The sequence below is a fragment of the Nasonia vitripennis genome, assembly GCF_009193385.2.
Source record: "Nasonia vitripennis strain AsymCx chromosome 5 unlocalized genomic scaffold, Nvit_psr_1.1 chr5_random0005, whole genome shotgun sequence".
NCBI classification, from domain to species: Eukaryota; Metazoa; Arthropoda; class Insecta; order Hymenoptera; family Pteromalidae; genus Nasonia; species Nasonia vitripennis.
Window position 1 is genome coordinate 506,241 of NW_022279656.1, and position 27,071 is coordinate 533,311.

The 27,071-nt window shown below is 39.4% G+C and overlaps 1 protein-coding gene across 4 annotated transcripts in view; it reads left to right on the forward strand.

The window, feature by feature from the left end:
- LOC116417907 (cytosolic carboxypeptidase 1-like) overlaps positions 1-27,071 on the forward strand; it is a 252,213-nt gene that overhangs the window by 88,248 nt on the left and 136,894 nt on the right. The window contains exons 2-3 of one of the 4 annotated variants that reach the window (XM_031933054.1): positions 26,595-26,744; positions 26,843-27,022. The exons of the other annotated variants lie outside the window; for them this stretch is intronic. The gene's annotated coding sequence lies outside the window, so the exon portion shown is untranslated. The remainder of the gene's footprint in view (positions 1-26,594; positions 26,745-26,842; positions 27,023-27,071) is intronic. 4 annotated transcript variants of the gene reach the window in all.

Genomic DNA, 27,071 nt, shown 5'->3' on the forward strand with positions numbered 1-27,071 from the left:
CTCCAGCGGATTTAGACGCGAACTCATTGCAAACGGTGCTTGGATGGGTGCTTGCATGGACGTCCGAATATAATATAATATCTCGCGGTTTTCATGGTGGCTTCTCGATGCACTATCGCGCATTACGTTACAGCACCGTTGCTGTTTTTCTCAATGGAACACATCTAAAGGCTTCTGTTTGTTCAACGTTGAAGAATTGGTAAGAATAATTTTTGCATAGGTTATAGAATTTATCCGAAACGATTATATATATTTTTGGCTAGACATCAATTAAATTAAATTTTTTGAAGTGATAACTTCTTATGGGACGGTGAACCTACAATGATTTTAAATTCTGGAATGCGTAACGCTATCCCCTCTCTACGCGCAAGCGGCAGCCCCTCTCTCTCCACACGCTGCTATGGCTATAGCTATATATACTATCTTATACACAAGCCCTGCTGTAACTATAGCTTAATATATACTCTTACAGATAACTGTCGCTATGAGTATAGCTATATCGTCACTCCCAACGAAGACTAACACATCTCAAATTACCGACGAAGACTACCATATTTCATTTCCAGCCGCAAAGAATAGTATATTTCACGCTTTTACCGCTAAGACTAGCACAGTTCACGCTTTTGACTAACACATTTAGCAACTTTGCCACGAAGACTAACACGTTTCACGCAAACACTAGCACCTTCGGCACTGAGAGAAGAGTTTGATTAAGTCTAATAAATTTGGTAAATACAACCAAATATTCGTTGAAATACGGGTGAATAAATATTTGGTAAGGCGAATGAATATGTGGTTATATTTACCAAATTCATTTGAGACGAATAAACCGTATATTTAATCATTTGGTAATAATAACCAAATATTTATTTCGCTCAAGTTTACAATCATCATTTTTTTCAAATAAATTTATTTGTTCGAGTTATCCAAACTCTGCTCTCAGTGGGGGCTTCGTAATTAATAAAAATTTATGAAATTTATTAAAACCAAAGCGGCACATAGTATAGCATCTACATGCAAAAATGATCAAATTATCATAAGTTTTTCTTATACTATGAATAATTTTAGTTTGGACCGTGAAATGTGCTAGTCTTCGTGAGAATCGTAATATGCTACTCGTCGTAGGGAGCGACGATATACACTTTTACCTGAACCCGCATTACTAATTGTCGGTATACCGATTAATACAAACTAATGTTAAAATGTGTGCGTAGCGTGTGTGTATATATTGTGTTTGAATGAGAGATCGAGACAGAAATCTACCCTACAGAAAGCCAAACTACCTTTACCGCCCTCGAAACGCCGAGAGGGCATACATGGGACATATAAGTCTAAATATTACTATCTACTTAAATCAATTTAAGTTATCACTTCTGCCGGGCGTCCCGAGACGCACACATTATTTTTATCTACTCACGGATAATGGTATGCTTTTTTCAGTTTTCAAGGATTTTATTGCATTGTATTTTTAATTAAAGTGTATACGCTACGTAACTACCTCCTGGCGCAAAACGCGAACGCCGCCTAACGGATTTTTTTTTTTTTTGTAACTAGGGTCCTGCGCGCAGTGATTAGCATGTAATCAAGCCTAAATTCAATTCGTTTTTCAGAAGATTTAGACGATTATTTGAACAATTAAATGGTTCCAATAATGACAATTGAAAATTAATAAACATATTATGTACTTTTTAGCTGCATAAGATCTTCTCAACTTGTCTACTCTCTAAAACGTAATGTATATCTATATAGATGATATATGCCGGTTGTAGTTGTTGCGTAGAAGAGGGAAAAAGCTAGCGAACTCCAGCGGGACTGTCTGTTCCACTTTGGATAGGCTCAGTTGCTCCTGTAGAAGGGTTGTTTGGATGCTTTGCGTCCTGGGGGAGAGATAGACGGTGACAAGCCGTCTCTCTCTCTCTCTCTCTCTCTCTCTCTCTCTCTCTCTCGGCAGTGATGTTCAAGGAAGGGCAACACGGGAGAGGTAAGTGAAGTGAACTCGAAAGTTAAATAAAACTAATGACTTTATTGAGAGAGAAAACTAGAGCAACTCCTAAGTGCTCTCTGCGCTTCGCCACGGCCGTGGCGTCGTAGCGTAGAGCGAGTGTCGTGGAGGTGAGTCGAGAGGCTGCAGGGTGCGTGCTCTCGGTTGCATGGCTCAAGCTGTGAGGCTCACGCTCCTTACACGCTTCGCTCCTTTCTCTATGTGTCTCTCCTCGAGAGCCAAGAATGTCCGAGCTTACGCTATGGGGCTCGTGCTCCGGGCACACCTCGTCTCTTTGTCCAAGAGATTCGCTTAGAGAGTCAGGAGTGCACGTATGCACAGAGGGGCCGTGCTCCGGACTCGCTTCGCTCCTTTCTTTAGGTGAGTCTCTTCTAGAGATAAAAACTGCGAGCTTATGCGTCCGCAACGAGCTCGATAATCAAATCCAGTCCGTGCTGATCGAAATCCACTACGAGCTAAAGATTCACGTCGAGCAAGAGATCCACACAGTTCGAAATCTACGGCAAGCTCGATATTCACATCGAGCGAGAGATCTGTTCAGTCAAGCTTTAGATCTGTGTAGTTCGAAACCTGCGGAAAGCTCTAGATTCACTTCAAGCAAGAGATCCGTTTAGTCAAGCTTTAGACCCGTGCTAACCGAAATCCGCGGCAAGCTCGAGATTCACGTCGAGTAAGAGATACGCGTCTTTAGAAATGCAGTGTGAGCTAGGGATTCAGGTAAAAAAAGATATACACGCTGTATTTAAAATCTGCGGCGAGCTCGATATTCTCGTTGAGCAAGACATTCGCGCTGTTCAAAATTCGCTGTAAGCTCGAGATTGATTTTGAGAACCAGAGACCCATCGTGTGTTTAGAATCCACTGCGAGGTTGAGAGTCGCGTCAAGCATATTAAAACTGCCCTGCGAGCTCCAGATTCACGTCGAGCAAGAGATCCATGTAAGGCATACGCGCCGTTACAATTCACTGTGAGCTCGAGATTCACGTCAAAATAGATATACACACGCTGTATTTAAAATTCGTGGCGAGCTCGAGAATCAAGTTCAGTCCGTGCTCTGTTGATAATCCCTGGTAAAATACAAAAAGTATGAAGTAGTAAGTGTTGCGTGCCAATTTTTCTTAGATATCACCACCTTTCTTATTTTAAAGTTAAAAAATTTTAAAAGTTACAATTAATAAAATTTCTCTACAATTAAGAAAACCTTCTGGACACTGGTCCTACATCATTATATCAGTTAAGGTAATAAAGTAAAAGTACAGTAGTTATATGAATTGGATCAAATTGGGGAAACTTAAAAAATAATAGCATACTCCGAGATTTTAGTTGACAATGATGTTAAGATTTTAAAGAAAAAAAAAGGCCAGTACGTTACAAGTATGTAACGTACTCGCTTCGCTCGGGCGATGACCTCCCTACGAGGGTGAACTTACTTTATCGCACTAGTATCGTAATATACTATTTAAGCTATATTTTAATATGGTGTAATCTTGTATTTAATACATCAACTGATGGCTTAGGTTTAGAAAACTGAAAAATACAATTTTCAATGAAATCATAAACGTTTTGTAAACCCTTACTAAATTTAATGTCTATAGTACACGCTAAAATTTTTAGAGTAAAGCGCTCACTCTAAGTTAGAGTAAACGTCAAAATATTTCATTTAGACTCTATTAGAGTGATTTTTCGAGTGAAAGTGAATTTTTAGAGTGAATCGTCATTTTTAGAGTTAGATCACTCTAGTGTTCCGAGTGATATTGTTAAAATTTTTCACTCTAAGACTCGAGTGATCTAAAAGTGTCATCTTACCATCTGTAATCATTATAAGCAGTCACTTCTACAGTGAAATATCACTCCTAAACAAGAGTGAACTCAAATACTTGCATAAAAATTATTAATTTTCAACCTGTAATTAAAATTTCAAAAATTTGTTCAATAATGTTTTAAATCCCTAATTTTAAAAATCTGAATTTAATTTGCACACCATGTTTGATCCCTACATTACCATCATTATTTTTGTACAGTTTAAAGCTTGTGTATAATACACAACTATAGAAAACAAACTGGAGGACACCGCTAGTCCGCCTTATTTCGCCAAGTGTTGTCGTATTGTAAACATCGTTTTTTGTGCCTATTCCATTTCTTGACTAAAGGGATACAGAATTCTTCCCATGTGGTTACTTTTTACACGATATTTTACGAGTTTATTAGTTTTACAATTCGCGATGTTGAGCAACTGGAGCACCCCCTTAAGCTGGGAAAGCTAGAAACTTTGAAACGTGCCCAAGCGTAGGTTCAAATCTTTTCCCGATTGTAGTCGAACATTCGTATTCGCAATTATGGCTGAAAAAGTTATAAAAAAGAGAAAAAGACAATGTGGCGTGCCTTTTTGCAGCTCTTGAAAGAATAAGGACGGATTTATTTACCATCAATTTCCGAATCAGGAAGACGTTAACATTGTGGGATTGATAAATTATAATGTACGTAACAATTGTATAACGTTGAATCCAGAAACAGATGATAACGAGTTTTATTATGATATAATTTTCTATCTTTTTAGATTAGGAATTATTGATAAAAATTATAACTTTACGAACGAGTACACAAAAAATATAGCTTATAAAATAAGTTGTGTACCACCTATCGTTTATGATATGCATTATGCTGACATTACAATGGCTAATGCTTATAGGAAAATAATTTATGAACGATCTTTTAAAAATTAAGTCCTACTTCGTACCGCATTAGAAGAATATTTAAGTAAATGTTTAAATTACAGTAAATGTGCATACAATGAATCAACAATATCACACTATGCTTGTCATAGCATGTTTCTTTTCTCAAATGGAACTACTTTTGAATCAAAAATACATAGCAAATCTGCAAGGCAGATATTGCCTTTCAGAATAAAGAAAAAAAAAATAGAAGTAATAATTGAATTAAAAATAAATAAAAAAAATTTACATGAAGGTTACAAACAAGCATATAATCACGTTAGGAATACTGATTTACCAATGAAATGCAATACATCAAGTTACGTAGTTATTGCATTTAATAAAAATAAAACAGATAACATCGATTTTTCAATAATAGCTGATATTTATAGAACAAAGGATGGAAGCATAACCTGACATTTGGTTAATGTTGATGACTTGTACTTGAATTATAGGTGTAAGTGTAATTAAGAATAAACAGTCTCTTCTTATGAAGACTAACACAACTCAAACCCACCGTCAAGACTAGCACAACTCAAAACGTGAAACCTAGACTAGCACAACTCAAAATTTTCTGCGAAGACTAGCTCAACCCGCGCATTTGCCGCGAAAACTAGCACAACTCAAACTTTAAACAACCAATTTCTATAAAAATTTCCTGATTTTTGCAAAACTGTCCCTAATGAACATTTTTAAATATTCACAATTTACAACTTTTTACCAAATTTATAATTGTTTTCACAAATACAATAGTTTTTCACAAACATATTTTTAAACTGTTCACTTTTTTTAGAAATTTTTTAAACTTTTTAAAACTTTGAGGTTTATCTGTCTTTGTCCAAGGTTTTCATGAACTTGACCACCCAATAACCCAATAACCCAATAAAAATGTAAAATACTCACATTTTAAGTAATATAAACTCGTGAGTTGTGCTAGTCTTCGCGGAAAATACGTAAGTTGTGCTACTCTTGGCGGAATTTCTGAACTGTGGTACTATTTGCGGCAAATGCGCGAGTTGTGCTAGTTTTTGTTGAAAAATTTGAACTGTGCTAGTTTTTGTACGGATCGACGAAACGTAGTTTTGTAATTTCAATTTCAATTTGTTATTGCCAGAAAAGAAAAATACAGAGTATTTCCATATGAGAAAATACCCATATCATGCGAAGGTAAACATAGTTACCTGTGTGCAAGCTGGTATTACAATATAAAAAATAATAAGAAAAACAAAAATACTTAAATCTAGAGAAAATAACAAAAAACATGGATTTCAAATCGCATGGTATTTATATATGTATAACAATCGCATCTTCCAAAATCTTTGTTAGCTAACAATAACAATTACATACTGTAGCTTGCTTCCACAAGTGAAGAGTAGATAGGCTATAGGCATACTAAAACACCCCCTCTCCTCTCAGAGTGTTTTGGTACCCGATGGAAGAGGAGGGAATCCCCACTCTCTCTCTCCAAGATACTAAAACACCCTCTCTCCTCTCAGAGTGTTTTAGTACCCGATGAGAGAGTGGGAGAGTATCCCCAGTCAATGCTATTGGCTGCTTGTGGGACCACCCCTAATTTTAAGTCCCAATTAGCTTTCCCAGAAAAGCTAGGCAGTTTTCCTTCGAGACAATGGTCACAAAAATGCACTCAGACCGATAGGCCTGCAGAGAGCCCGAAGATGAACATGAGCTGATAGGACTAGAGAACGACAAACAATACTTATAGTGATTGACGAATAACCTAGAGGCATGCGCCAAGACCGATGGGCCTCGTGATAGTCATTTTTGGCAGGAGATCCCTTATTTTGTTTTGCTACCTGCAGAGAGCGCGGAGATTAACGCGTCGTACTGACTTTGACGAGTTTCCTAGAGGCCTGCAGGAAATTCCCAAAAAGATGCAGAGGCACCGATAAGTTTTCTGAAGATACCCCTCTCTTTATTTTCGTTTCGCTAGCAGTGGACGAAAATGCGTGAGTGTCGCAGATACCTGCAGAGATGAACGTTGTAAAGGCTTTTAGCGTTTGACGAATGACCGAAGAGGGCCGCAGGAATCTAGAAACTATACCCGCTGGCAAGACCTTTCTTTTTGTTTCGCTACCCACGGTGAAAATTAATTATTTTTAGGAAAAGGTCTGCAAAAGTACCCATAGATTATCTCACGAAGGCAAGTGAAATTTTTATTTGACGGGGAGGAGCATGATCAAGGGAGGTGTTTTTGAAATTAAGGGAGGAACATTTTTCTCCAATTAGAGGACTTCTCAGGAAAGTAGTGGGAAAAGAAGCTCAGCAAATCCGAGGATTTTCGGCAAAATAATGAAAAGTGTGCTCCTGTTTTCGAGTATAAATAACCCCTCAAGATACACCGGAGTCAGTCACAGGTTTTCTTGCAAGCTGTCAAGAAAATATCTTCGAAGAAAAGTTCATCAATGCAGCCTTCTCGGAGCCGATGATGTCTACAGGATGCTCGGGAGCGTATACGTTGGCTGATCACCAACGCACCGACTCTCCTGACGATGCTAGACTACGTGTCCTGGTCCATGGACATAGTAGAAACATGTAAGTTCATTTTCTTATTACTCCACTTTAAAGTCACGAATTTTTTAAGTTTTTAATTAATTTATTTGAATTTTTGTAATGTTGCAGTGCCGCAACCACCGAATGCTGCTTTGCAGCAATTGGCGCCGCGACGATCGTCGGCAGCTGACCCGCCTCGACGATCCCCGGTGGCTGACCCGCCGCGTCGATCGCCGGCGGCTGTCCCGCCTCGACGATCCCCAGTGGCTGACCCGCCGCAGCGATCCCCAGCTGCTAACTCGTCTGGACGATCCCCAATGACTGAGCAGCCTCGGCAATCCTCGGCGACCCGAAGAAGACGGTCTCGCTCGAGCTCGAGCTCCAGCTCGAGTTCGAGTTCAAGCTCGAGCTCTAGTTCGAGCTCCAGTTCAAGCGGAACATCATCCAGTTGCGCATCGTGCAAATCCGTTAAAAGTATACGCGATCTCAAGCGGATTCCTAAAATTACATCCTCGAATATGAAGAGCAAATGGTGAAAAATATTAAATTTATTCTAAAAATGATATAACTTTATTTTAAATAAAATAATAATACCAATTTGATTTCTTATTTTTACAGAACAAGAAGGCAACGAGCAGAAGAAGAAGAAGGCAGGAGAGAGAGAGACGTCACCAAAACCAGGAACATCTACAATGACTTCAGGTAAAAATGCTTTAACAGTAAATTAGTTTTATTTTGTATTATTTTTTATACAATAAATTTATTTTTTTGTTCGTTTAATTTTTTCAGAGGTTACGAGACCAGTACCGAGACGTGGTATTTTACAATTGAAAAGGACTGACAGTCAGCAACATCAGCAACATCAGCAACAGCAACAACAGCAGCAGCAGCAACAACAGCAACAGCAGCTGCAACCACAGCCGCAGCAACAACAGCAACAGCGACCACAGCAACAACAACGCAATTTACCGAGGATTATAGATGATGAGATAATAATAGATCATGTAAACGTAAATAAAATTTACACAAATTATAAAAAAAAATAAATTTAAAGAACTGTGAACACCTCACCATTAATTAAAACTTCGAATTCCGGAAAATTCCCGCCAGCGCTGACCATTGGTTAACTGAAGCTGATGCGCATGCGCGTCAGCTCCGGTTAACCTACGACGGACACTGGCGGGAGTTTTCCCAAATTCAAAGTTTTATTTAACGATAGGTGTACGAAATTTTTAGAAAAGTTGAAAAAATTGTAAAATATTTAAGAAAATTTAGGTATGATTTTTAAATTGAATTACTCTGCTCTTTGTCTTCGTTTTAGTCTAAGTAAATAAATAAACTAATCTAATAAATTGACTACGTGTGAATAAGAGGTGATGACAAATTTCAATCCCTTTTCAAATTAATAATAAAAGTTTTCATATTTTTTTATAATAAAAAATAACAACTGTGTACCAAATTTTAATTTTTCTAAAAAAAATCATTTTATTCAATAATTTTTTTCATAGTACATTTCAATAATTATCAACTTTGTCTTGACTAAATTTTTCAGACAAATAATTTAATAATCATGCTCTTATTGAAAGAGCATTATGAACGGCACATGATGGTTTTCTTCTAATAGAAAGATGATGGTGCAAGCAAAAGTAATTTTTATTACTTTTTATGTTCTCGAGCGGAAGGCATCCAAGATCTTCGAAATTACATATTAGACTGAAAAAAAATAATGTCGATAAATTGAAGTATTAAAAGCATGAAAAAAAAAGAACTGAAGGAATGTATAAATACTTACGTATTCGGCAAATAATTTTTCAACCACAGTGCTTTCTGTTCTCCCTTAACGAATATCTTTTTAATATCTCGTGTAAAGATTTGTAAGACATGTTGAAGTCGATGGGATAGAATGTCACCAGAATTCCATTCAATTCCATGGTGACTTTTTTCTAACCAATGTATCATACATTTTTCTTCCTCGGTAAGTTCTTCCCACGGCATTGGAGACTTGAAGAGGTAAGCAGTTGGTAAAGCTGTTTTCCTTATGTTGAGAAAACTAATTTCTTTGAAAATGAAAGTATCCGCAGCAATTCTTTGAAATCCTTGTATGTCAACAATATAAACATTTTCTTCCGGATATTTCAGTATGGTATTTTGAAACATCTTTTTGTATTCACACATTGCAGTCATCTTGCAGCTTCGTAGAGTTAGTTCTATAAGACGAATTTATTGTAAATGAACAGATGAATTTTGTCATCCTGCTTATATAAGAAGAAACTCCACCTTGGTTGTCACACAATTGGTTGTCAAAAAGAAGCATAGACCTCATTGGTCTAAAAATAGAAAATTCATCCCCTCCCAAGAAAATATCGCTTCTGCTCGTCATGACTTACTCCTCAGCTTTTCAATGTCGAAGATGACCACTTCTCATTGGAGCAAAGATAGAAAATCCATCCCTTCCCAAGAAAATATCCCTTCTCCTTGTCAAACTTCCTATTCATTGGTAGTTTATAAAATTTTCCTCCTTTTCTTTCGTGGTCTCGTCTATAAATAGCAAGAAATTTTACTGTGAGGAGCAGACTTCGTCTACAATAGTACACGAAACTAGTTCTTTATACAATTCTGTTTTGTGAGTGTTAAGTGAAAAAGTAAATATGGCTTCATTTCAACTTTTTGAACGCCTTGTTGAAGTAGTGCGTGATACTTTGCGAAATATACATAAAATGAGCAATAATGATATTCATTATTGGCTGGACATGTGCAATTCCACAATAAAGGAATTGAACGAAAAAATCGACAAAGCTAATCTTGCAAGAGGAGAAAAGCAGAAATATCAAACTTGTATGACACATCTCTCATGTGTGCAAGTTCAATTCCAACAACATCTTCAGCAAGGAGGTGGTCTACAATTGGAAGAAACTGAAGCTAGAGTTGAGTGGCGAGATGTAGAATAAGCGTTTCAAAATCGAATTAGAACAGGTGTAGTTATATCGAGTATTATCAGTTTGTGTATCAATATGAAAAAATATTCTCCAATCAAGGGGAGTTCCTTCATTCCACTTCCAAAGTTTATAGAAAAGAAAAAGGCATGTGTTAATGTTCGTAATAATGATAATCATTGTTTCAAGTATGCTATACTTTCAGCATTGCATCCTAGTGAAACTAATCCCAATAGAGTTAATCAATATCGTTTGTATGAGAACGAGCTGAACTTTGGTGATATAGAATTTCCAGTGAAACTCAAAGATGTTCCGAAATTCGAAAAATTAAATGATATTTCAATAAATCTATACATATTAAAAAAGTACAATGCAAAGTTCGAAGTATCGCCATGCCATATTACAAAAGAAAAGAAAGAAAAACATGTTAATCTACTCCTCATTCAAGATTTTTACATAGATGAAAATGAAGAAAATAATCATGATGATGGCGGAAGCTTGCCTAAATACCACTACGATTGATTTATGAAAGGAATTAGTGAAAAGATTGATCTACTCTACAAAAATCCAAAACCAATGAGACTTACAGATCTAAAAGTGAAGAACTTGCAGTACGAGACCATTGTCATCTAGCAGGACGGTATGTTAGTTTTTAATGTATACAAATATTTAACTTAAATGCTAACATGTAAGACTTTCTTTTCTATTTAGTTTCAGAGGTGCAGCTCACAATTCATGCAATTTAAATTATAAGGATTCGAGGTTTGTGCCAGTTATCTTTCATAACCTCAATTATGACACACACTTCATTTTGAAAGAGATTGCTACTTCTACAATAATGAATGGACGAGTATCTCTGATACCTCACAACAAAGAAAAATATATTTCATTTACGAAGTATATAGATGAATGTGACATCAGTTTTAGATTTATAGATTCATGGCGTTTTTTACCATCATTGTTGGAAAAGCTTGCATCATATTTGGAAACCGTGCCGATAGCAGTAAATGAGTTTAAAAATGATGGATTTACAGATGAACAAATCAATCTTCTTAGACGAAAAGATATATTTCCATATGATTTCGTAGATGGATTGGACAAGTTGATGACTACAAAACTGCCAGAGAAGAATGAGTTTTACAATAAACTAACAGATTCTCATATTATTGACGAAGACTATCACCATGCTGTTACAGTATGGAATATGTTTACTATAAAAACTTTGGGTGAATATTCAGATTTTTACTTGAAAACAGATGTTTTATTATTAGCTGACGTCTTCGAAAGTTTTCGAGAGACATCTCTGAAAGCGTATATTTTATGTCCTGCACACTTTTACACGACTCCAGGTCTCACATTTTCAGCAGCTCTAAAAATGACAATGATGTTTATTAAAGCAGGCATTCGAGGAGGAATAAGTCAATGTTGCAATCGGTATGCTAAGGCGAACAATCCGTACATGGGACCATCATACGATAAGAATCAGAAAACGAAGACACTCTTATATTTTGATATTAATAATCTTTATGGACGGGCTATGGTGCAGTATTTACCAGTGGGAAAATTCAAATGGATCGAATATGAAATGAATTCAAATTTTTTCAATGCACCACCAGACTCTGATACAGGCTACTTTGCTGAAGTAGATTTAGAGTATCCTGAAGAAATACATGATGATCATCAAGATTTGCCTTTTTGTGCAGAGCATCGTACACCTCCTGGCTCAAAGCAAAAGAAACTGTTGACTACTTTGAACGATAAGAAAAGGTATGTCATTCATTATCTTGCGTTAAAACAGGTATTAGATAATTGACTTCGACTAAAAAAAGTGCATAGGATTCTGAGTTTTGAGCAGAAGCCTTGGCTCAAACCATATGTTGAATTTAATACAGAGAAGAGAAAGCAGGCCAAGAATGAGTTTGAAAAGCTTTTCTACAAGTTATTAATTAATGCAGCATATGGTAAGTGCATCGAGCGAGAACGATCTCGCGTTGATGTGCGATTAGTGAATAAATTTACAGGTCGATATGGAGCAGAAGCTATCTTTGATGAAAATTTGGTTGCTGTACAGCTAAAGAGAACAAGTATTACAATTAAAAAACCAATATACGTTGGTCTCAGCATTCTCGATTTGTCTAAAACATTGTTATACGATTTTCATTATTCATATATGAAGCATCGACTTGTGGACAAATGTAAACTCCTTTACACCGACACAGATAGTCTAATATATGAAGTCGTTGACGTGGATATTTATAAAATAATGAAAGAAGACTTGCACAAATTTGATACTTCTAATTACAAAGAGAACAATCAATTTGGAATCCCGCGTGTCAATAAAAAAGTGCCTGGATTAATGAAAGATGAATGCTGTGGCAAGATTGTGACGGAATTTATTGGTTTACGTAGCAAAATGTATAGTATTTTGATAGATGGATCTGAGACTGTGAAAAAAGCCAAAGGCATAAAATCGAGTGTTGTGAAGAAAACAATCACGTTCGAAGATTATCGAAAATGTCTTGAAGAACAAATTATTGTTAAATGTGAGCAGTGCAACATTCGCTCTAAATTACATGTAGTGCATACTGAAAAACAGAATAAAATAGCACTAAGTCCGCATGATGATAAAAGATACTTATTACCTCATAGCACAGACACTTTGCCTTGGGGTCATTACCGAATTATTGAGGAACAGATGTCGCTGGCTGTAATTCAAATGGAGGGGGATGAAAAAATGGCTGATACAAGAGAAGAAAGAGTGGGGGAGATGGTAGTGGAGAAGGGGTATGAAGCGACCAATACTGAAGAAGAAAGCGAGAGAGCAATGGAGAGGGGGAACGAAGTGACCAATGAAAACAGTGCAGCACGAGTGGGGGTGACACTTTATGGCGATATAGGTGAACAAATCATTATCGAATACGATGTTTGTGAGGAGCTAATGCACGAATGGAATCCATCGATGGAGGGGGCATCTTCCGATAGAAGGGATATTCTACAAGAGGCGATGGAAGGGGCAGACATCATGGTGGGGAATGGGCTATATCAACCGACACAGCACGGTGAAGAGCACATTCGAGCAGTCGAGCTTGAAAATTACCTGTCTTTGGAGAAGAAACCAACACTCACTTAACATTTCCAAGTAAGTTCATAGATGATTCTCACTATTTTTCTTCTCAAAGAAAGTATTTTCTCTAATACAAATTCTTATATTTTTACTTTTCAGAATGGATCTATCTGCACTTAACAAAATTGCTGAGCGCGAGTTCTTGCCCAAGAAGAAAGCCACGGACTTAGATAAAGATCATGCATACATGGTGACTGCGCTCAAGGAAGTAAAGACGAGATTCGGCACGAAGATCGTGGCCGAGATTGATGACAGCTTTAAAATATTTCTTCCAGAAAAGATCTCATCAGCAATCTTGAAAGATCAAGAACTTTTCAATAATCTCTCTAACACAGCAAATAAACTTATTTTATTTATAACATATCAGGGTGGAACTTCTTTTAAGTTCACCACATGCTAAAATAATGAAATACAAAGACTGATAATTGTTAAATACTATTTATTTATTTGTTCAAACTTGTGTGCAATTTACATGAATAAATACATTATTAAATATAATAACAATTGCTTTCTTATTTATTTGAACCTTGAATAATTCATACAATCTCATTTTTATCTATCCAACTATTATGCTTGTCACTAAATCCTAACCATTTAACATATACGCGTTTACCACTTTTCTTTAAAACTTTTTCTACTAAATAAATTTCCGGATACATAGTTTTATGAATTTCCGTTTCATAAAAGCCGCCAGAGACGGGTTTATCATAATAATCTTTGAGATGGTAAGTTACTGGATCTGTTTTTACAACTCGCGTTATTGTGAAAATTTCCGTTGACCAGTTCGGCTTGTAACCTTTTTAAAAACATTTTTTATCCTACTTATTCCTACTTTATCTCCTACTTTAAATTTTGGTTTTTTAACTGGCGACTTTTAATTTGGAAAACGTCTCTTGACTTCTCGCTCATTTGCCTGTGTAACATTTTCAGGCTCGATTCCTGTTGTCCGATGTTTTCTCGAATTATATGCTTTGAGCAAGTTAGGTAGAATATCCAACCATTTATAGCTTCCTTGTTTGCTGAATTCTGTCCACATTGCATTTTTTAACGTTCTATTGAATCGTTTGCATATACTTGCATGAAGATTACTATGTGAAGAGTATAAGTGTATATTGTGCTTCTTCATAAGTTTTTGAAAAATTGAATTGTAAAATTCTTTTCCTTGGTCAGTTTGTAGATTCTTCGGTACTCGTCCTTCTTTCAGTATTGACTTCATAGCTGTAGTAACATCATTACCACTCTTTGACTTGACTGGCACGGCCCATGCATACTTTGAAAATATATCTATGACAGTGAGTAATTAATGAAAACCTTTGTTTTCTTTAGCATATGGTATCATTTCTACAAGATCAGCTTGCCAAGTCTCGTCTATTCCACGTATGTCATATTTTCTTCTCTTGTATCGCCGACGTGCTGGCTTGTGCAGGTCTTTAGCTACTCAATGACGTTCCATCTTCCTTTACAGTAGATGAAAATCCATCTGGAAATTCGTCTATTTTTTTTTTACATGGCATCGGACCTTTCCCGTGCTTCCGTTCAGACATATTTGAATTAATCTCACGAGTTTTTTCGGTACACCGAGAAGTACAAGAATTTGATACATTTTGCTTCGCTTAATAGCGTCGTACGCTTTTTTAAAATCTATAAATAGTTGGTGTATAGTTTCGCAAAATTCCCACTTTTTCTCTAACAACTGTCTTATGGTAAACATTTGATCGCTCGTCGATCTGTTGCGCCGAAATCCGCACTGATAATCTCCTACTATATCTTTCGCGAATGGAGTGAGTCTAGCTTGTATTACGTTTGACAGAACTTTGTAGCACGTTGCTAAAAGTGAAATACCCCTATAGTTATTTCAGTCTGTCTTATCCCCCTTTTTAAAAATCGGTATAATGATAGATTCCTTCCAATTTTCGGGTATTGTTTCATTTTTCCAGATGGCACATACTAGTTTATAGATTTTGAAAGTGAGGTCGACGCCCCCATATTTGAGTAACTCAGCTGGTATAGAGTCATTTCCCGCGGCTTTATTGTTTTTTAGTTTTTTAATCGCGGCCTCTACTTCTTGGTAGCTCGGTTCCTCCACGTGGGGTTCAGCAGTGTGAATTTCGTCCCCTAATTCTTCGCTATTTTCGTGCACGTTTAATAATTTATCGAAATAATTTTTCCACAGCGACAGTAATTCGTTGTCATTTGTTACGAGGTCCCCGTTTTCGTCCTTCATCAATTGCGCTCTACTCCTAAAACCCTTTATGATGGCGTTAATCCCTCTGTACATTTCGCGGGGGTTATTTTCCTTACTGTTAGTTTCTATTCTCCTAATAAGATTCTTTTGATACTCCCGCTTTTTATTTCTGTAGATCGCGCTCGTCTGTTTCCTTACGTTAGAATACTCTTTTACGGTCCTATCGCTTCTATTTTGTAAGCTATCTAATTTAGCCTTTTTGCGCCTTTCAAACCAGAGCTGGCACTCTTCGTCAAACCATGGTTTGCTCTTTGGCTTTTTCTTTTTACCCAGTACTTTGTTCGCGGCCTCTTTTACCGTTTTTTCGATGTCCCCCCATAAGCTATTCGGTTCGTCATTCCCCTCCGGCGATGTGTTTGCTTCTTCAAGTGCCTGAAACCTGTTATTAATTTCTATCTGGTATCTCGCTATCTATCTAATTCGCTCTGTTCTATCTCGTAGTTTCTCAATATCGAAGCTTCCTACCTTGTTTGCTCGCTTACTATTTTGATTCGCTACTAGTCTAGCTCTTAATTTGGCTACTACTACTACTAGGAAGTGGTCCGAGTCGTTATCTGCCCCTCTGTAAGCCCTTACGTCAAGAACATTAGTATGACGTCTTTTTTCAATGAGGAAATGATCAATTTGGTTCTGTGTGGCCCCGTCCGGCGATGTCCACGTTGCCTTGTGTATGTTCTTGTGCTTAAAACACGTAGTTTTGATTATAAGATCTTTTGCCGCCGCGAAATTTATGACCCTAATACCGTTATCATTGCTGGCTTCGTGCAGGCTTTCCTTACCTATAGTAGGCCTAAACATTTCCTCCCTACCTATTTTAGCATTGAAATCGCCTAATACTATTCTTGTGTCGTAAGACGCGAACTGTTCGATTACCTGCTCTAAAGTTTCGTAATAGAGATCCTTAGCTTCTTCTTCTTTGTCCTCCGTAGGACAGTGTACATTAATAAATATATATCTATACCATTCCCCTTCGATAATGATGTACGAGAGCCTATCATTGACGGATTTGAAACTTTTAACCGAATGTATGATGCTTTTGCTTACGAGAAATCCGGTGCCTAGAGATCCCCCACTCCCGGCCCCATACAGGTACGTGAAGTTACCCGATGCTAGTACTCCGCCATCTGGCCACCGCGATTCCTGTATTGCTACCAAATCTAGATTGTACCTATCAGCTTCCTTTACGAGTTCTTTAAACGTACCTGCTCTGTATAGACTGCGAACATTCCAAGTTCCGACCGTTAAGTCCCTTTTGATTCGGATTTGATATTTTGAGCCATGATGTTATGTTAAACCCACGCGTTTCGGATCCTGTTCCGATCGCAGGTGAGTCCACCGTTCTAGAGGTGATAACCCCCATACCTCTCTAGAACTAAGTATGAGAGCTTTCCGACTTTGACGAGGACAGTGTCAATTCGTCGTCAGACACACTACGGTTTCATTCTCGCATCCTAACGCCCCCCTGCAAGGCAGCGCGCCTTCGCTGGCATCGTTACCAGGTGACGAATCATTCTACACATCCCCTTTCGGGGCAGTTGTCATCGCTCCCGCATCCTCCTCGGCAGCAGGATTTTTGCCCATTTTTGTAATGTGTGATGAAAGAGATAGATTGATAGATAAGAGATAATGTGAAGTGTTTTTGTTGTTGTGGTGCTTGCGTAGTGTTTCTAGATGAATGCGTTCGACAATGTGGGCTCATCACACCCACGCCTGTTCCTATCGGCTGTTCGCGGCTGCTTATTCAATTTATTCTCAGCTAACCTCTTTCTCAGGGGCTGTTCCTCTATCCGCAACCTAAGGACGCGCTGTGTAGTGGTGATAGGTACCCACCCGTCCGATCTGGACGACAACGCCCAAGACCCGCTTAGGGTAGCGGCATTGTAACAGGGAAATTCGTCTATACGAACTTTTAATTGTTTATTCTCTTCTTCAATGATATAATCAACACCAGAGTAATTGCGAAGAGTTGTACTATAAAGATAACGCAATTTTGCATTCACTTCCAATTGATGTTTTTCAACTTGCTGCTTGTATTCTTCTATAACTTCACCAATTCCAGCAATTTTAGCAGCTATATAATTTATTTCAGTTTGTAGAATAACTTTCAGTGAATGCAATGTGATTGTATCGTTTGGATGATTGGGCGGTCCTAGGTTGCAAAGTCGCTTGTTTTCTAGATCAAAATCAGCGTCCGGTGTAAAATTGAAACCAATGCCTGGAGGACCACGACTCACTTGCGAGCCCTCAAGTTTTCTTCCAAACACATTGAGACTCATGGTAGTACTGATGCAAAGAAGAAAGTTGCGTATCAATATATATGCCCAGCTTCACGTAATTCCTCAATAATCGACTAGATTTCATTGTTGTGATTATTATTTCCAGTTGATCGTTCGGCAATCAATAGTCGAAGTCTCTCAGTAAGCTCGTTTGGATCATCCCAGTAGACGAGATCAATGGAAGAATTTTTCTTAGCTATTTTATATTTAGGTATGAGTCCTCCTCCGCTGCTACTGTTCTTTTTACGTGGAGTGCTGCGGAAGATTGGTGCTAAAATATTCTTATATTTATTACTTCTCGACATTCGTATAGATTCATCTTTGCTGAATTTTTTCCGATGAGCATTTGTTGCTTCCAGAATCTTGCGATAATTTGCACGATCTGATGAGCTCAGAAGATCATCCGATTATTAGAACCACTGTTATTATCAGTTTTTTTTAGTATATCATACTGATATATTTTATCTGTTAGCAAAAATTTTACTTTTCTTTTACAAACGTCTAACGTTCGATTCGTACCGGAACCAATGTTAAGTCGCACATTAGATCGTTTATTTATTTATCCTTACTTACTTGCGTTTAACTGCTTGGGCTGAATCGCTGTTGCTGTGCTGTAGTCAGGCTTATACAGGATGGGTGTATTCAAATAAAGGACACTTATAGTTGGCTGATTATCACGATTTATTCAAGGCAAAATTTTCTATAAAGACCGAAATTGCGGCTTAAGACTGGTAGCTCTTTGGTAGCGACGGATAGGAGCATCGTCCAAAGAGTCCAGGTTGAGTGTACAAACACAACTGATCGCGCAGAGTATACAAAGTATACTCATCAACTTCGCTGTTCTACATATTATTCTGACTCATCGATTTTGAGTTTTCGGCTTCGCAATATTGCTCAACTGCAATACGTCGCAGGACGTAACAAATAATTGATTTCTGTTTCAGCCGGGATTTAACAACTGATTCCAAATACTATTGTTTAACTTAGAAATATACTTTATTATTGTTAAGAATATAAAAACAGACTCTTATTCTGCCCCTTTCCCCTATCCAGATCCTGGAACCGACTGACTATGCAGTCTCTCGGGGAAAGATAAACTGTTACAAGGAGCTCAGACAGGGATTAAGAATATTTCGCCTAAAATTTTTTTTTCACGATAAATTGTACACAGAACATCGTCTTGAAGTAAAACCGGAATTTTTTTTCTACAATGAGGGTAAGTTGGATTTACCGCCTCAACAAGGAGCAGCTTATCACCGAACTACGGGGAAAAAACCTCGACTGCGAGGGTACCGTAGTGGAGCTTTGCCAACGACTAGTTCCATATGCCCGAAAGAATCCACAGGATTTTGTCGGGAAAGCAGAAGATCTAACTGGATATGATGAAGAAGCCGATTTGAAACAAGACTTAGAACTCGAACGCTACGAATTAATTCAACGAACGCTTGAAGAGACCCGTAACGCCGGACGCTCATCCACCCCGACCGGAGATCCACCGTAAATACCACCAGGAGAAAATAAAGTTCTCGACCAGATACGCAAATGGAACTGTCACTTTGAGGGAAGAAACGTCTATTCTTTCTTAGAACGGGTCCTGGAACTACAGGCATCGTACGGATTTGCCGGTGAACAGCTACTGCAAGGAGCCCCTGAACTGCGGCGAGGAGAAGCCCTGCAATAGCGACGAAATTACTCCAGTGACTTTCGGACCTGGGATGAGCTCGAAATCAGGTACAGAAAATTTTATTTATCGAGCAGAGAACGACGAAATTTAACATGACAAGTCACCGAATGGATTCAGAAACCCAACGAGAACATAAGGTCTTACTGCAACGCATTGACGACCCTGATGAGAAGAAGGGGAGGATATACGTTGATAGAGCAACACGACAATCTATATTACAATATGAAACCTGAGTTACAATTGTCGGTGCGCAGGGAAGAGATCACAGACATACCTCAGCTCATACAGCGCATCGAAGAATACGAAGATATTGCTGCCAAACTGCGCGAACAAGAACGAAAAACCGCCATCAATAGCGCTTCCACGAGTAAAAACACCACCGACTATTATAATAAAGCCGAATGCTGTTGGCAAACGTGGCCATTCCCGCGCCAACTGCAAAAATGTAGCATGAAAGTTCTGTTCCGTATGCGGAAAGGACGGCGTCCTCACAAGAGATTGCCATGGATTCCCGGATCGTTCGGGAAACGCGCCAAGGGACGGCTCTACAGTAGCGAGAGACTGGCCCAAGACGGCCGATACCTCGTAAGCGTACAAATTAACTAAGATACGGTGCTGGCATGGGTTGATCCAGGGGCCGTGAGTTTGTTGTGACAAAACAACGGTTGGCGGCATGGGAAGCAAGAGATGATCGCTACGCTGGCAGACGGCTCAACCACCGAGCTGACAGACTATGTGGAAGGTAAGGCGACAACCTTCTGCGCCGCCTTCAGGAACAAATTTATTATCATGAAAGGGCTACGCCATGAGATGCTATTGGGGACGGACGCGTTACGCAAATTGAACATCAGCCTGATCATAGCGGGAAAGGAATTACAACCCAACCGGTCCAATACCTCGGTACTCTCAGTCAGCGACGTCGGCATTCAAGAAATCTCGAAAGATCAACAAACACGAGTGTACGAACTCATCCAATACAAAAGAGAGCTCTTCAGAGATATACAGGGTCCCACACCGCTCATCGAATACACAATAAAGGTAACTGAAACAAATCCAATCAAACAACGCTACTAGCTACGCAACCCCGCCATGCAACAAATAATCGACGAGACTGTCGAAAAAATGTTGCAGGAAGATGTGATTGAACCATCCGACAGCATCTGGAGCTCCAATATAGTTCTCGCAAAGAAGAAGGATGGAAAAAGGCGTTTCTGCATCAACTTCCAGGGAATCAACAAAATCAGCATCAAAGATGCACACCCGATACCTCAAGTTCACGCAACATTAAAAAAACTCCGGGGAGCAAAGTACCTAACCACGATCGATCTGAAAAATGGATACTGGCAAATACCGCTGTCAGAGGAAAGCAAGAAGTACACCACTTTCACCGTTCCCGAAAGAGGCTTAATGAAATTGAAGGTTCTTCCATTCGGTTTACGCTCGGCACCAGCAGCATTCATGCAGCGGATGAACGCAGTCATCACACCAGATTTAGAACCAAATGTGTTTTGTTACCTCGACGACATAGTCATTGTTACAGAGGACTTTGAACAGCACCTGCAGCTGATTAGTGAAACCTTCCGCTGGTTCCGGGATGCCAAGCTAAAGCCAAATTGGGAGAAAAGCTACTTTTGCAGAAAACAGCTGAAATACCTAGGTCATGTGGTCAACGAGGAGGGGCTCTACATGGACCCAGAGACAGTAAGAGCAATACCGATCTGCAACCGCCAACGAACCTGAAGGAGTTACGTCGGTTTTCAGGATTAATATCCTAGTACAGGAGGTTTATACCGCAAGTGGCAAAAAACGGCTCCCTTATCAAGCTCTTAAAGAAGAAAGTGAAATGGTAGTGGGGTTCCAACCAGCAAGAAGCATTCGACTGGCTCAAAGGAGACCTAGTGCAAGCCCCAGTCCTATCGTGCCCAGATTTTTCCAAGACATTTGTGTCACAAACCGATGCCAGTAACAAAGGATTAGGGGCAGTCCTAACTTAAGAAGAGGAGGGAAAAGAACGGGTGATTGCCTATGCCAGCCGATCGTTAAACCAGGCCAAACGGAACTATTCAGCAACAGAAATGGAATGTCTCGTCATAAAATGGAAAATTTGGAAGTTCCAAGAATATCTCGAGGGCTATAATTTTGTCGTCCTGACAAAATCACCTAGTCATCATCACAATCATCACTAGTCTCTTAAATGGCTCGAGAAGATTGTCAATTCGTCCGGTAGATTAGCACGATGGGGGATGGAATTAGTACAGTGGGATTACGAGGTCAAATATCGAAGAGTTAAGGATAACACTGTCGCAGATGCTCTATCCAGACAACCAGTAGCAGTATGCAACATCGATATCAAAAGAAACTGCACATAGTACACAAAAAAATTGACTGCTGTCCGGCAGGAGCCGAAGACCTATCCAGAGTACTGCATCAAGAATGGAGTATTACACCGCCATATCCTACACACGTTGGATTTTAACGATACAGGCACGACCAAAGACTGGAAAATCTGCATAACTACCGAAAAACAAACCGGAGTATTATGAGAATGCCATGACGATCTGACCGCAGGGCATTTGGGAGTGGCCAAAACACTACAGCGACTGGCCCGAAGGTACTGCTGGCCAGGTATGTTACAGGATGGAGCTAGATACGTGCGTAGCTGCGTAAACTGCCAAACTTAACAACAGACAAAAGCGGGTACCATGCACGCGACCAACGTCGAACAGCCTTGGGAGATGGTCTCGATTGATCTTGTCGGACCACAACCACAATACAACAAAGGCAACATATGGCTACTAGTAATGCAGGACAGATTTACCAAGTGGGTGGAGCTAGCAGCACTCAAGAAAGCCGACAGCAGGGCCATAATCCGCCACGTACAGGAAAAAATCTTCCTCCGCCATGGTTGTCCCAACACGCTAGTCAGCGATAATGGTCAACAATTTGTCAGCAGAGAATTCGAAGAATTCCTAAAGGAAAACGGGGTAAACCACCGAAAAACCTCGCCGTATAGTCCGCAATGTAAACCGGTAGAAGGTACCAACAGGGTAGTAAAAACAATGATCTCCCAATATGTAGGCAAACACCAGAAGAAATAGGATGACAATTTGCGCGAGCTAGAGTTCGCCTACAATACCGCTAATAGCAAAGCCACCGGCTACACTTCGGCCTACCAGCAGCACCATCCAAAAGACTCTACTGGTCCAAACGAGAATAAAGGGCTTCTTAGTGACGAGTTCTTAAGCAGCAGTGGCAGAGCAACAACCACACTGGATCCTCGGCATGAATGTACAAGGGTCCGTTCATGCTCGAATTTTTATGTGCCCAGTCAACCGGGAAAAAAAGAACCAGATGCGAAGGCTCAACAGGCACCAGGCGCAAAGACTACGATGGCGCACTACCGACGAAGGAATCGGGAGTAGCTCCGAAGAAGACGGAGAAGGTGTAAATTTCGTTTATAGAATAAAATTAGGATATTATATTTTAGTTTTAAGTTAGATTAAGGCGAGAGTAGACGAATTTGTAGAGTTTAAAACATATTCAGGGAATTCGTTAAGTTGCGACCAAACAAGCCGTTATTGTAGACTCAGCCGCAAAAAACAATAGGGTCTAGGAACTAGGCTAGGTCGACTCCTATGCACATGGACCTTAAGTCTGTGTACACAACCGTTATAGAAAAAAGAAATCGGCGAAGAAGCGGGGAATTTTTTTTATATGGAGTTAAACGCACAGCGACGCGAATGAATTTTCGCCCACATGAAAAATGTAAACATGCGAAACTTCGAGATCGTCTCACAAATTCACACATTTACACGTCGCTCGCATATAAATAGAGACGATAAAGGGCGCGCCGGTAGTAAAATAGAAAACTTCGATATCGAAACGCTGGACGAAATCCTCGCGCTGTTGGAGGCCGACCTCCCGGCGGACGCACTATAGTATAGTCCGGGCGAGCCTTTATCGACACCAGACTCTATTCCATCACCAATCGCGCTGCATCCACAGCCGACATTGGCATCAAAGTCAATACAGGTGCAATCAGGGGACAATCTGCGGCCAACAACATCAAAGCCGCGGATCATCAGCGATGTCACCTGCGATGTACCCTGCTGCATCTCAAACCGTCACCGAAGAAAAAGGGTACGATTGATTTAACGACACCGCCATTGTCGCCGAAAGATTCTCCGCCGCCATCTGTGACGACAACATGACCTGTCGTCACGCCCTTGTTGCCACCTCCACCACTACGCGACTCAACGGCCAGCCTCCCGCGCCTTTTGGTACAGCTACCGTATGCACATGACGTCATTGTGCCAATCGGTGTAAACAAAAATAAGTCGTGCGGTACAATGGCGTTAAGCGGCTACTTCGCCTGGTGCCGAAGACGGGCGAGGTCAGACACGTGGGCGAGGCCCGAAGCACGGAAGTAATTTTATTTTTTTTAGGTTTATTTCTTTTCTCGCTGCGCATGATCGTTTTTTTCTAAGCGCGAGATTTCTCTTCGCGTAATTTCACGCGCCGAAGAGAGGGAAATGTGACGAGACACGAGTCTCGCACGTGTAAATACGTGTGAAGGCGGCCGCAATAGACGCGGCATGCGCAGCGAGCGTGCGCGCGAAACGAATAAAAAGTGAATCCACACGACGCATATTGAGTCGCAATCGGTCCACCTAGTCTGCCAATTGCGCATTGTCATTTCTCTTTCTCACGCGGCAATCGAGGTGCTATTCGACGCTAAACGAGCCTCGTAGATCCGCTTGCGTTCAATCACAAGAAGATCTACGGGAATTATCCCCGCGATTACCATCGATGCCTCGGCCGCGACCGTCCGGTAGGAGCATGCTATTCTAAGGGCCCCCTTCGCTATACCGCCATAATCTTCTTCCGATACTAATTCATAGTCATAGCGTCGGCCCACACCTCTGCTCCATATAACAGGATAGAGTTAGTGGTCGCCATGAGTAGCTGCCTAACTGTTGGCCTAGGCCCATGGACGTTAGCCATGAGTCGGCTAAGTTGCGCTATTCTAGTCGTGGCTTTTTTACAGACGCGATCTAGGTGCTCCCCGTATTTCAACTTCGTGTCTAGAGTTATTCCTAGATAATTGGCTGATGGTTTCGTTGTTATAGTCTCGCTGCCTACCTTCATGGGTATGATGGTCGGTATCCGCTTTCCTGTCAATAGGACAATTTCGGTCTTATCAAGTGCTAAAGTCAATCCGTGGTTCGCCATCCACCATAGCACTCTCCACATGATCGTGTTTAACTTCGCTTGCGCGATGCCCACATTCCGTGCTGTTATAACCGCGGTCACGTCGTCGGCGTATCCAACGAGCATCACGTCCCCCGGCATTTCGAGTTTCAGAAGCCCATCGTACAAGTTACCCCAGAACTCCTGCAGTTATAGGCCTTCTTCTGCGCCCTTCTTTCGTGTCATACTCGACAACCCGGTCCCTCAGATAATCTTCCGTAAGACGCATAATGTATCGCGGCATACCGAATGATTCTAAGGCAGCGGGCGCTTTCAGCGCCCTCGACTCCAACTCGTGCTCAAATCTCACCCTCGTTAGAAATCGCCCTTCCCCCCCCCCCTAGTTGCACAATATACTAATTACATTTTCTTAAGAATGCAATTCCCATCTGTATATAGCTGTGCGGCTAACTTAACGGTCCTAACACATTTCGGGCTGAAGCAGAAGAACGTGATTTTAGCATTTGTGGATTATACACTCACATATTATAAAAATAAGCAGCCTTTTCACTAATATTTTTGTTGGAAATCATAGTTTAGCTCAGAAAACATTGTAATAAGCCAAAACACCTTACCAACAGTAATGATAAGTATTTTTTGTATAATGAAAAATCCGAACACCAATATAGAAGTAAATAGTGTCACGGGCGACGCGGTTTCGTCTGCTTCTCAAACTCGCCTTCGTGGCGCTAATGCACCACTTGATTTCGTAAGGCATTCAATTTTTTTCTGTGTTGTTAATATCCTCTCTTATTATTTTCTCATTTTATATTAAAACTTTTTTTATGATTCTAATTCAATTGCATTACTAATTCGATTTTCCCGCTCGCCAGGTAGCCTACAGTGCATGCGTGGATTTTCCTTGCGCGTGGGCCCTTCTCGTTGTACAAAATCACTTCTTAATTTAATTTCTAAGCAAAAATTATCTTGATTATTTAATTTTGGGGTAATGTTTTGATCATAAATATAAGAACTCTCTTATTTCTTACTGATTGTTATTTACAATGTTTTGATTAATAATAATTTTCAATTTGAACATTTGACCTTTTACTTTACGCATTATTTGCAACATTTTTATAACTGTTATAAGGGTTTTTCAAATTTTTATTTTGTTATTAATTTTACAATTGTTGCTGAAGGTTACATGTTATTAATTATTGTAATTGTTAATAAACCCCACTTTCTTCCTTTCATTTACAATTGTGTTATAATGACTTATGTTCCCTATCTGATTAACATTTTAATTAGACTTCTTAATCCGTAAATTTATTTATTTATTTATTTAGTTCCGATGTATCCTCTCAGTATTACCTGAAGTCCCTTCCTTGTGTGGAAATTGGTTTCACTCTATTTTCCATCCTTTTGATTCCACTTCTTGTGACGTCTGAAAAATTTCTTTTTCCCGACATGGCATGGGTATATTTCCTTTTCGGCGATTAGTCGGTTAACATCCTTCGAATGGTTCCTTTCTTTCACTCTTATGTTTTGAATCTGTTCGTTACTGTCGATTTTGTGATACAGTTGTGCGATATCTTTGGTTTTTTCCTTATTTACTCTCGGTAATTTATCGATATAGTGTTTACGTGCGTTGTTATAGTATATAACTCTCTGATTCGAGTGACACAATTAACTATAGTGAAAAAAATCGATTTTCTTGAATTCGACGTACACAACAGAGCTATGGCTTCACTTAAACCCAAGTGCCCGTGTACTCTCTGTACCAACTATAGATTAAAGAACGAATTTCCGGTTTACGAAGAGGGCTTATCAAGTTTCTTAAATATTATATTATTCGAAAAAGAAAATTTTTACGGAGCATTTGTCTCTTATCATTCAAATGTTCCTTTTCTTTTCTTTAGGTCGTGCCCAGGATTCCCTGTATAGCGGGAAAGTTGACAACTTGGTGTCATTGTCCTGATATAGGAATCGATATGCTTTGTGTGACATGTCACCAACCTTAATCACAGGCGACTAGAGTCAAAATTCACCCCACTCACTCAGGGAATAAGGTAGGCAGTGCTACATTGTTTCTTTTCGCTTCTAAATTTCTCCGATTTTAGTTATCTCATATTTCATAATAATTTTGCAATTTCTCATATTTTTTTAGTATTCTTATCCTATGTGCTTGCCGTCGGACAGTCGTGCTCCTATTGGATTCGCACCAAATCTTTGGGTTCCATGTCATATAACCTGTGTGGATTGCCCAAATAATACACACGAGATGTGTGACATTTGTGATTTAACTCTAGATAAGAATTACGAAAACATCAGATGGCAGAATCGTGGTGTAAGTTAACTGTAAAATTTTGTCCTTCCTTTCAATAAAATTCTTATTT